General features: G+C 47.1%; 1 protein-coding gene across 1 annotated transcript in view; it reads left to right on the top strand.

The window, feature by feature from the left end:
* The first annotated feature begins 9,570 nt into the window (after positions 1–9,570).
* Positions 9,571–10,260, top strand: part of SLC14A1 (solute carrier family 14 member 1 (Kidd blood group)) — a 27,839-nt gene continuing 27,149 nt past the window's right edge. The window contains exon 1 of the mRNA XM_040984960.1: positions 9,571–10,260. This exon is cut by the window's right edge and continues 44 nt beyond it. The gene's annotated coding sequence lies outside the window, so the exon portion shown is untranslated.

Raw genomic sequence — 10,260 nt, forward strand, 5'->3', positions numbered from 1 at the left:
ATAAAGCATGCTCGCTTGATCCAGGATGCAAGGTACAAACAGCTGGGACCGAAGTATTCAACCTGGGAAAACTCACCATGTCAGTCTAGACAAGCAGTTCAATCAAGTATTGACAGCCAACTAGCCAAGCAAACATATTTCTCCCAATGCCATGCAATGACTTCATATTGACAGTGTGAACTTGGAGGTTGATACTGTGAGCTCAGCAGGAGGGGAGACTTTTCAGCACAGCAGTCTACACAGTCTACAAGTCTGGGCATGTACCAGGAAGAATAATATACTTAACAAGCACACATACAACACAAAAGGTACATTGGAACATGAGCGAGAAAAGAGGTTGGCGTAGGAAAATGAAGGAACATGCATACTTTCACACATCCAAGAAAAGACTTTGTATGGACCAAGTAAGATAAACTGCCAATGGCTATGGCAGATCATGAAGTGTTAGAAAAATTATTGAGTGGGGTGGATACTATGCAAATATGCATGTATGCATATACATGTATCATATACACGTGTACACACATAGCTGGTTTTGTCTCTGTGGGATGCTTGTGACAACAGGGACTGCTTAACTTGCTGTGCAAAACAGCCCCATCTGTGTGGCTCGTTAAAATTCAGCTCCCTGGGACGAGCGCCCTGGCATCACAGGTTAAGCCTTTACCTGCTGCACCAGCATCCCATTTGGGCATCGGTTCATGTCCCGGCTGTGCCACTTCTGATTCAGCTCTCTTTTTATGGACTGGGAGAGCAGCAGAGGATGCCTCACATCCTTAGGCCCCTGCATCCATGTGGGAGACCCCAAGGGAGTTCCTGGCTCCCGGCTTTAGATCGGCTCAGTTCCGACCACTGCGGTCATTTGGGGAGTGAACCAGCAGACAGAAAAATGATACTACCTCCCCTTTTCTCTAAAACTGCCTTTCCAGTAAAAGTAAAATAAATCTTTTTAAAATAAATAAAAATAAAAATCAGCTCTCTCTGGACCACAACCCCAGACTGGATACAATGGATGTGGGTGGAGCCAGGAATCTGAGCCACCCAGAAACTCTTGAGCTACAGATGAAGTCTACTGGATCAAGATGCAAACTTTAAGGCCGCTGTGTAGGATCTTAGCCCCAACTGGATTAGAATCACCTGACTGTGATGCCAAGCGGTATTCCAGACCCATCAAATCAACACTGAACCCGAGCTCTTTCTTAACTTCTGGAGGTAATTCCAGCATGCAGCCAGGTTGACAACCTGTGATGTCTGTTTCCTGAGCTTCAAACCTGTGTCTAATTAGAGATGCTCCTGTGGCTGTCAAGCCCTCAGATTCTGTTCTCAGTTCCTTCTCCACTGCTCTTTTTTATTTTAAATTATTTTCGTTTTTTGAATTTTATCATACAATTCTGGGATTATAGTCTGGGATTTCCCTCCCCCCAGTTTCCACTGATCTTTCCCTAAAATGCAACATTGGTCACACAATTTAACCTGGACTTTATGTTGTTCAATGTCACTTGTCACGCCATTTGCCAAATTCTAAAGCCAGGGTCTTGTCCTTTAAAAAAAATTTTTTTTTAGTTCATTTGAAAGAGTTAGAGAGAGAGAGTCTTCCATCTGCTGGTTCACTCCCCAAATGGCTACAACAACCAGAGCTAGGCTGGTCTGAAGCCAGGAGCCAGGAGCTTCTTCTCGATCTCCGAAGTGGGTGAGGGGTCCAAGTACTTGGCTCATTCTCAGCTGCCTTTTCAGGGGCATTAGCAGGGAATTGAACCTGGAATGGAACTGCTGGGATTCAAAAGAGTGTCCCTATGGAATGCCAGCTCTACACTGGACCAGCCCTGGTGGGATCCCCATTTTATTACTTGGACACAACAGACTTTGGGGTCGAACAGATCACAAGCACAGAATAAGCACAGCGTGTCCTTCTGACTGTCATCTGTGCATGGTTGAGCTCCTGGTTCCAAGGAGGGAAAAGCGGAGGGAGGTGGTGCTTGATGAGCGTTCACGAAGAGAGGGAAAACGCCTGAATGCCCAAGGCTCCAGCTGGGGGACCACAAAAGCTCCTCTGGGGGTTTCACAGAATTAGCTCTTCCCCTTCGGTCTTTAATCCACTTCGGCTTCACTTGCACCTAGTGTGGAATGTTCGTGCCTGCTGGTGACAGCCAGTCGTGCCAGCACTATGTGTTAAAAGACTTGCACATATGCACACTTCCTCCTAAATCCAGAAACACCTTTAGCTCACGTTCCTGTCGCAATGAAGAAGTGGTTAGAGAACTCTCTTCAGACCTCACATCAGAAACTGTACCTTCCAGCCCCGCACCTTCTGAGCATGCCCACGTGAGAGAAGCATGTTCATCCTAGAACTGAGACAAGTTACCCACAAAAAGAGGCGGAGGGTAAGAAGAATCCAATACTGAGCTGTACCTTCCTGCACCTTCTTCCCCTCCTCTTCACCGCCCACTTCTTGGCCCTTTTTGGCCCTTTATCCCGCCTGCCCAAACCCTGATGTCTGAACTCACAAACTTTGACTTGTGTTACCTCCAAAGAGCTCGCCAGAGGGCGCCAGAGCACCTTCAAAAGCCCTACGAGGCTCCCTTTGCCGCCTGCGTTCCAGCGTTGCAGGCTCAGTCAGCTCAGCACCTGCTTGCTCTCCCTCACCAAAGGCGGAGTCGCGTGCATTAGAGCGCATGCAAGCACACTGATAAAAGAAAAGCTCTTAGATCTGAGGCCTGGGGAACCTGAGAATATCACCTCCTATTGTGATTTTTTCGTCTGAAGGAGAAGTTAATGAAGATCTGTCATTGGAGGTCTTTTCATGATTAAATGAGATACTCAAGGTTAATTAGCTGCTGGTTACCAGTCCACCATAGGCAAAGTGAAGTTTCTTCCTCAACATGTCCAAGGGATTTCACAAACAGCTCATCTCTCATTTTCCTAATCAGCCTTTCACATAGCTGGAGGGCCCCCCCCCATCTGACTTTCCAATATAAATAAATAAAGCTTTAAAAATTAAAAAGAAAAAAAAAGATGTGGCTTCTCCAAGGGTCCCTTTAGATTGCTCTGAGAACTCGGGTCCAGGGTCGCCATGCTTACTTACCCTGCAAGCCTAGCACCCAGAAAGAAAATGATGTTCCCATAAGGAACACACCATGTCACCAACACTCAGGTGGAAACAGAATATTCTTACATCCAGAAGTCATTTTAAAAAGGTTTACTTACTTTTATTGGAAAGACAGAGTTATGGAGAAAGGAGAGACAGAAAGAGAGATCTTCCAACCACTGGTTCACTCCTCAAATGGCCGCAATGGCCAGAGTCGGGCTGATCCAAAGTCAGGAAGCAGGAGCTTCTTCGAGTTTCCTGTGTCGGTGCAGGGGCCCAAGCACTTGGGCCATCCTCCACTGCTTTCCCAGGCCATCAACACGGAGCTGGATCAGAAGTGGAGCAGCTGCGATTTGAGAAGCTGGCCACATCTCTTGACATGCCTAACAGTCATATTCGAAAACTCATTTAACTATTTGAATTTCTGCTTTTAAAAATGCATCATCTGGACTCAGGACTGAGGCAGGCCTCGGGAAGGGCCCCTGAATGGCATGGACACCCAGCAGGAGGCCAACCCCAGCGAGGAGCCATGGCCCCAAGAGGCTGAGCACATGGGCTGAGGTTGTGGACAGGGCCCACCGCAAGGCTGAGCTGCCTTCCTCTAAGGAGACACTTTCAGGAGGAGACTGTCCCGAGCAACCAGGAAAGCTTCCAGAAGAAGTGAGGCGGGCCCGGCGCGATGGCGCAGTGGTTAAGGTCCTCGCCTTGCATGCCCGGGATCCCATATGGGCGCCGGTTCCGTTGCGCTCACTTGGGGAGTGAATCATCGGACGGAAGATCTTCCTCTCTGTCTCTCCTCTCTGTATATCCGCCTTTCCAATAAGAAAATAATAAAAATAAATCTTTTAAAAAAAAAAAAGGAAGTGAGGCAAAGACATGACCCTCAGTATTTTATCAGCGTTCAAGCAGAATGGAGACACCAGCATGAATCCCCAAACACCTCCCTTTCCTAACATGGCTCTTCTGTTTAAAGTGCGTATGCACATGAGGACTGGAGCTGTTTCCATATGGGTAAATTCTTCATCAAACCTCGCCGTCACTTGAAACTTGAGTTTGTGATTTGTTGTCTTTAATAATCCATGATAGGAAGAAGGGTTTAACTCAGTTTAGCAAAATACTGAACGTAATCCGTTCACTATCAGCTCGGCAGATCTCCTTCTCGGGTGTCTTATTTGGTGTCATAAGCAGCCTGCAGCTGACTGAGCGCCTTGGGGCTGAATAGAAAAGTCAAAAGAATTGAAAAGCCTGAAAAGGGAATATTTTCCAGTTACTTCTAGAAAACGATTCAGTGTGTGTTGGGTGTGAGATGTTTGATGGAAGAGGCCAGCAAATGTTATTCTACTGGCCAAACGCCTTCAGGACTGTCGAGCCGCATGTGTTTTTCTCGTTGTCAATAGCGTGAACTCTTGGACTTCTCATGATGAAGAGTGTCTTACTTGCACCACTGCCGTACAAAGCCTTGGTTCTCTTTGCTCCAAGACCAGTGCTCAGCCACATCTGTAAAAAGTTTCAAAAATCATTGAAGTGAGGTAGAACAGATGTTAGCCAGTTGAGGGGTGTTGGGTGGACGAATATTTTCAGAAGATGAGCAGCTGTCAGACATCCACAATGCACAGCTGACAAGTTTATTCTCCAATGTAGGCAGTAATGTAGAGTTGGGAGGAAGCATTTCAGTGTAAGAACTTTATTTTAAATTAAAATCACCTTGCAAAGGGTTCTTCTTTGTTTCGTTTTGTTTCAAAGTGCTTGAAAACATTAAATGAAATGTTGAAAAGAGAATAGGGCAGACTTTGTATAGCTTGTGTTAATATAATGGAAGATTGGAGGAGTTTAATGAATCTATGGAAAGAAAAAAAATAGAATGAAAGTGAAACGTGACAAATCAAAGCACTTGCAATACCAAAGTACTGAAAGGCAAGCTGCAGAAGACGCCAATCCCACACAAAGAGAAGAAAATTGGTTAATGTTTTCAATTGCAAATACTCTAAAATTTTTTCAATGCCTATTAACTTATAGTCATGCAAATGGTCAAATTTATATGGTGAGAATTAGGAGATAGTATAACTGCTCCAAACAACAAATTCAGTGTCACGAGAACTTTGGGTTGTGAAATCTAGCACAGCAGAAGCTACTGCCAGAGTTTGCACCAGATAGGGAACTAGCTTCTTTGAAAGCACCTTATAAGAAAAGCTGTGTGGCGCTACAGATGAAAGCCAGAAAGAGCCTGAAGCCCATAATGGTTGGGAATTTGGGGCTTGATGTCAGTTCATGAAATTCCCAAGTGAAGTGAAGCTTTCCAAGACCTTCATTGACACTTCAGGTAGGTAGATTTCCAGCCACTAAGATCAAAGAAGAAAAACGGTCCTGCCCTCCTAAGCACTTGTGCTTACATTTAGAGGTTAAATGCGTAGGTACCCCAACACAATCAAGTAGAAATCTTTTACACTTCATGAGGATTAGCAAGATTCTTACAGGGAGAGGATGATACACAACCTTGCTTTAGAATCCTCAAGCACAAAATCGAAAATACATGGCTACTGGGTTGACCCCTTCAAACATGTTAAGGAAGATGAGACCAAAATTATCAAACTGATCAAAATGGAATTGCAAAAGCCTATACCGTACTTGAGCTCACATTGTAATGCTACATGTATCTGTACTATAGACACACTTCATTGTTTTCCTGTTAGGTCTCCAGACGCCTAAACTGAATTGGGGTCTTGAGTATCTTGTTTCAGGTTTCCGGGAGCATTCTTTGGGGGTATGCATGTCGAGAGGAGGAATGTCTTATCCACAAATGCCCTTTTACTGCTTGGCATATTTTCTTCACAGTATTTCTTTGATAGCGTCATCCATCACGTAGTGGACCATGAGGAAATGTAAGTCGATGCCAAACAGCAGCAAGGACCATCCTGGCAACTTCTTCCGAGCCAAAAGGAATCTGAGATTTATGCTGGTGGTGAAAATACACAGGTCAGGAGTGACGTACTGGCTGAGAAGCGGATTCATGCTGTGTGAAGATCCAAGCATTTAGATAGCAAAGACAGAAATCTGTTGTTAAGTGAAAGAAGGGTTTCAATCATAGAATTTGGCAGCTGACTACTTTCTGTACTACCAATATATTTTAGTGCCAACCTAAAGGCTTTTATTACTTGCACATTGACACTTTTGAGTCTTTGGACCTCAATTTGTATTTATACTGAAGGCATAAAATCCTCAGCTAATAAAATATAGCAAACAAATCCACATTCTGAATTAAATCCATGACCTTGTGACTTGGCCAGCTTTGGGACTCTTGACCCTTTCGCATCAACGTTTCGTGGGTGACAAAGGTTAGATGACACCCATTTGTTGGAGTTTTAGGGAATGTTATCAAGCATGAAAACCAAGCATCTAGGAGGGCATGACATTTGCCACTCTGTTTTCCAGGACACTGCAGTCTGTGGCTGGAGGTTCCAGTAAGGTTTATTAGTTACCCTCTGGGACTGTGACCTCTAAATTTTCCCCATCTACTCAGACAGGACATTGAGCTGTCTGTGGGCACCACAGTTGTCAGTAACCAAAATTAGATATTTGTTAGGATCTGTGAAACCATTACTTTGCTGGTCAAAATGTACCTATCATTATGGTATTTACTGTTGTAATTCACAGTCCTTCCGCTGCACAGTTTAAAAAACTTCTTGAAAGATACAACATACTGATGTACATTATATGTATTGTAATATTTAACATTAATAGATTACCTGTTGTATTTTACAAAGTATAAAGTACACAAATAAGTGAAAGTTGTATATTATAATACTTTTGAGATTACAGTATTTTGAATGCTACAGGCAGAAACCCAGCGCACTTAGGGCTTGGAGCCAGCCCCACTCAGTAAGAGTCTGGGTTTTCATCTGGTGCCTGTTTGTAGACCAAACAAGTCTCCACACATTCAGAACACACTGCAGAGGAATGGCTGTCCCAGGCATGTGGTCTTTGCAGTTCTCTATCCTGGGGGCAGGAGCTGGGGAATGGGGAGGCCCAGAAGAGTTCTTTCTCTAGAAAGCCATGCCCAGGGTGCCAAAGAGGTCCTCTTGGCATTCTTCTCTTGCAGAGTTCCTGGGTGTGGGAACTGCCCAGTCATACACACTGGCAAATTGTTCATTTTAAAAGCTGCCTGTAGGGCCCAGCATGGTAGCATATTGACTAAAGTCCTCACCTTGCACTCCTCAGGATCCCATATGGACGCCAGTTCTAATACCGGTGACCCCGGTTCCCATCCAGCTCCCTGCTTGTGGCCTGGGAAAGCAGTAGAGGACGGCCCAAAGCCTTGGGATCCTGCACTTGCATGGGAGACCTGAATGAGCCTCCAGGCTCCTGGCTTCAGATTGGCACAACTCGGGTCACTTGGTGAGTGAATCAATGCATGAAAGATCTTTCTCTCTGTCTCTCCACCCTCTTCCAAACCAACCTACACACTTGCCAATTGATGTAGCTACCTTGCTTAGCTTGCCCAACCCCCAGGCCTGTACCATGTGCTCACCAGCTGGAGCTATGACCCAATAGGGAAGTTTCCCAAGCTTCCCCACTCAGCCCACTCCCAGACCCAGATCTCATGCATGCCAGTGGGTGCTAGGCCCTTGCCCAGCATATCCTGTCCCTTCATTTTGGCCTTTGTTGGGCTGCCCCACACCCTGTTTAGGATGCACTTGTGGGTGCTGCAGCCTGGACCTGCCCAGCCTATTTTTGGCCCCAGGACCCATGAGTGTTGACAGGTTCCATGGTCACAGCAAGCTCAGTCTATCACCACCCCAACTCTTGAGCTAACCAGCAGAACTTGTATTTCCACAGGGTTGAGCCTACTTATCCCCCACAGAATCTACCCCCAGACCTGGTTTTCTAGTGTGCTGATTAGTGTCATGGCCCTGCCTAATGTGACCTGTGCCCTGTTCCAATACTCAGTCAGGTACTGGGATCTAGCCCTACAAGTCAGGTCCCCAACCCTAGCTTTTGTGTGGGTTGGCATGTGGTGGTCAGATGGGCTTACCGGCCCATCTCAGGGTTCACATGTGGGCTGGTGCATTGGTCTGACCCATACAGATCTCATGGCCCTTCCCCACCAGGTTCCAGTCCCCTCTTACTTACCTGCAAGTACAGTGGCCCTGTCATTGGGAGTCCCTCAGGATTCATTCCTCACCTACATGTATGGTGCCCTTATCCATGAATGTCCCTAGGGAGTAATTCTTCACCCCCATATTCCCAGAGCTCATCCCGATAGGCGCTCTGGCTGTCCTAGTGAAGATGGCGCCCACTGCTAAAACAGCTGGGCCAGGCTGTGCACCCCACGCACCAGCCAAAAGCAGCCGATGGAGCCAAGGTTCCTGTTTACATGCCTAGTCCTAGTGAAGATGGCGCCAGCTGCTGAAGCCAAGCGAAAATATTTTTAAGAAAAGACAAGAGCACTCGGGTCTGAGTGTTCAACTGTTTCCGATCTCCCCAAAGCCACACCCACCAGCGGGTTCCAAACCCCAGTGTCTCGGGCTCTTCCAGAATGAGAACCTGCATAGTCCTGCACCAGCCACCCCCTCGCTTCACCCTTCCGACGTCAAGGCCAAGGAGAAGGGTTTCTCTGGACAAACTGATGCTGATTGAGAAGAGCAACCCTCACATGCCAGGCATCATTCCTCTTGTGTCAGTCCTCCTCATTGCCTCGTCAAAAGCAGCAAATACCCTCTACCCAGGGAAGCCAGGGTTCAGAGAGGGTGAGCAGTGTACCTGAGATCACACAGCTGGTGAGGAAGAGGGCCAGGAAACTGTGTGATGGTAAACAGTGTCCAGCAAGGCTGGCGGACAAGCGGGCACTCGGCCCCCAAGGGCGTTTCTCACCAGTATCAAGAGTGTCCTTACCGTTATCATTAGGATAATGAGGAGTCATGGCCAAGGTACCTAGGAAACTCCTCGCTTCATCGATGTAATTCCTTTCTTTCCCATAGCATACCCTCACGCCTTGTTTGCAGCTCACTTTCTCCTTCCTGCTAGCCCTAGTTTGTTTTCCCCTTACTTTACAGGAAAGAAGTGTCAGAGGGAGCTCTGCCTGCACCTCAAAACCCACCACAAACCTGAACCCATGGACCTTCTCCCAGGCCCCAAACACAAAGGGGCTGAGCCTTGTCTGGAAGACCTACCCAGGGGACCAAGAGTGCTGCGGTCTGGCGAGTGTCCTGCGGGTGGAGCCTGCGAGTCCCAAACCGCATCCCGGGAGCTGAATCAGGGCGAGCCAAACGTCCAGAGGCGAAGGGCGAAGCCACCAGAGGCGAAGGGCGAAGCCACCCAGGAGGTGGGGGTGGAGACGCACGTGCAGGCCGAGAGGGCGGGGTCTGCTGAAGGGAGGATCGATCTGATGCCATCTGCTCATTGGCTGCTTCTTTTTTTAATGCCTGTGTTTGTGGACAGGCACCTGAGTCAGTTCGACTTCTGCCCCATCAGAGCAAGTCACAGAAAAAAAAAAAAAAGTAAATATACTAAGAATGGGGAAACAAGGCGTTTTTATTTCAACGTGAGATTCTCTTGCTATGAATCGTTTGCCTCCTAAACTCGGAAGGGAGGAGAACCTGTCTGGGGATTGTCACCTGCGAAGAGGCGCACGGCAGGCTAGGGCAAACAAAGGCACAGCCAGTTTGCAGACTACAGACTCCTTATGCTGGCTCAATTCCCCGGGGACCTCGCTAGCATCTTAGAACTGTACAAAAAAGTGTGTCCGATCTAGCAAAATTCACTTAGCTCCTCAGATCACTCTGCCTTTCCAAGGGTCACTGCGTGGATCCCTTTGGATTACAAATCTTTCCACATTTATTTCAGAGTGAGAGAGAGGACTGGAGGAAACAGCTTGGACAAGAAGAAAAAAAAAAAAAGATGAATGTGAATAGGATGTCCCTGGCCAGAGACCTCACGATGAAGCCTTGGAAACCATGACAAAGCAACTTTTGGCAACTGATCAACACAGAGAGACTGCAAGTCCGGCAGCCAGGGGACCAGTTCCCCGGCATTGCTTTGGCACCAGTGCCTGAAGTGGGAGGGGAAAGCCCAGGGCACGGATATGCAGAGTGGGGCTGTGGGTATAAAGTGTTGGGTGCTGTCCCTTCTCGGGGCGCTATCTCTTCTGAGGCACTTGCCCTCCTCAGAAAGCCCTGTAGACC

Source organism: Ochotona curzoniae, unplaced genomic scaffold (genome assembly GCF_017591425.1).
Source record: "Ochotona curzoniae isolate NIBS_2020 unplaced genomic scaffold, NIBS_Ocur_1.0 contig_43, whole genome shotgun sequence".
NCBI classification, from domain to species: domain Eukaryota; kingdom Metazoa; phylum Chordata; class Mammalia; order Lagomorpha; family Ochotonidae; genus Ochotona; species Ochotona curzoniae.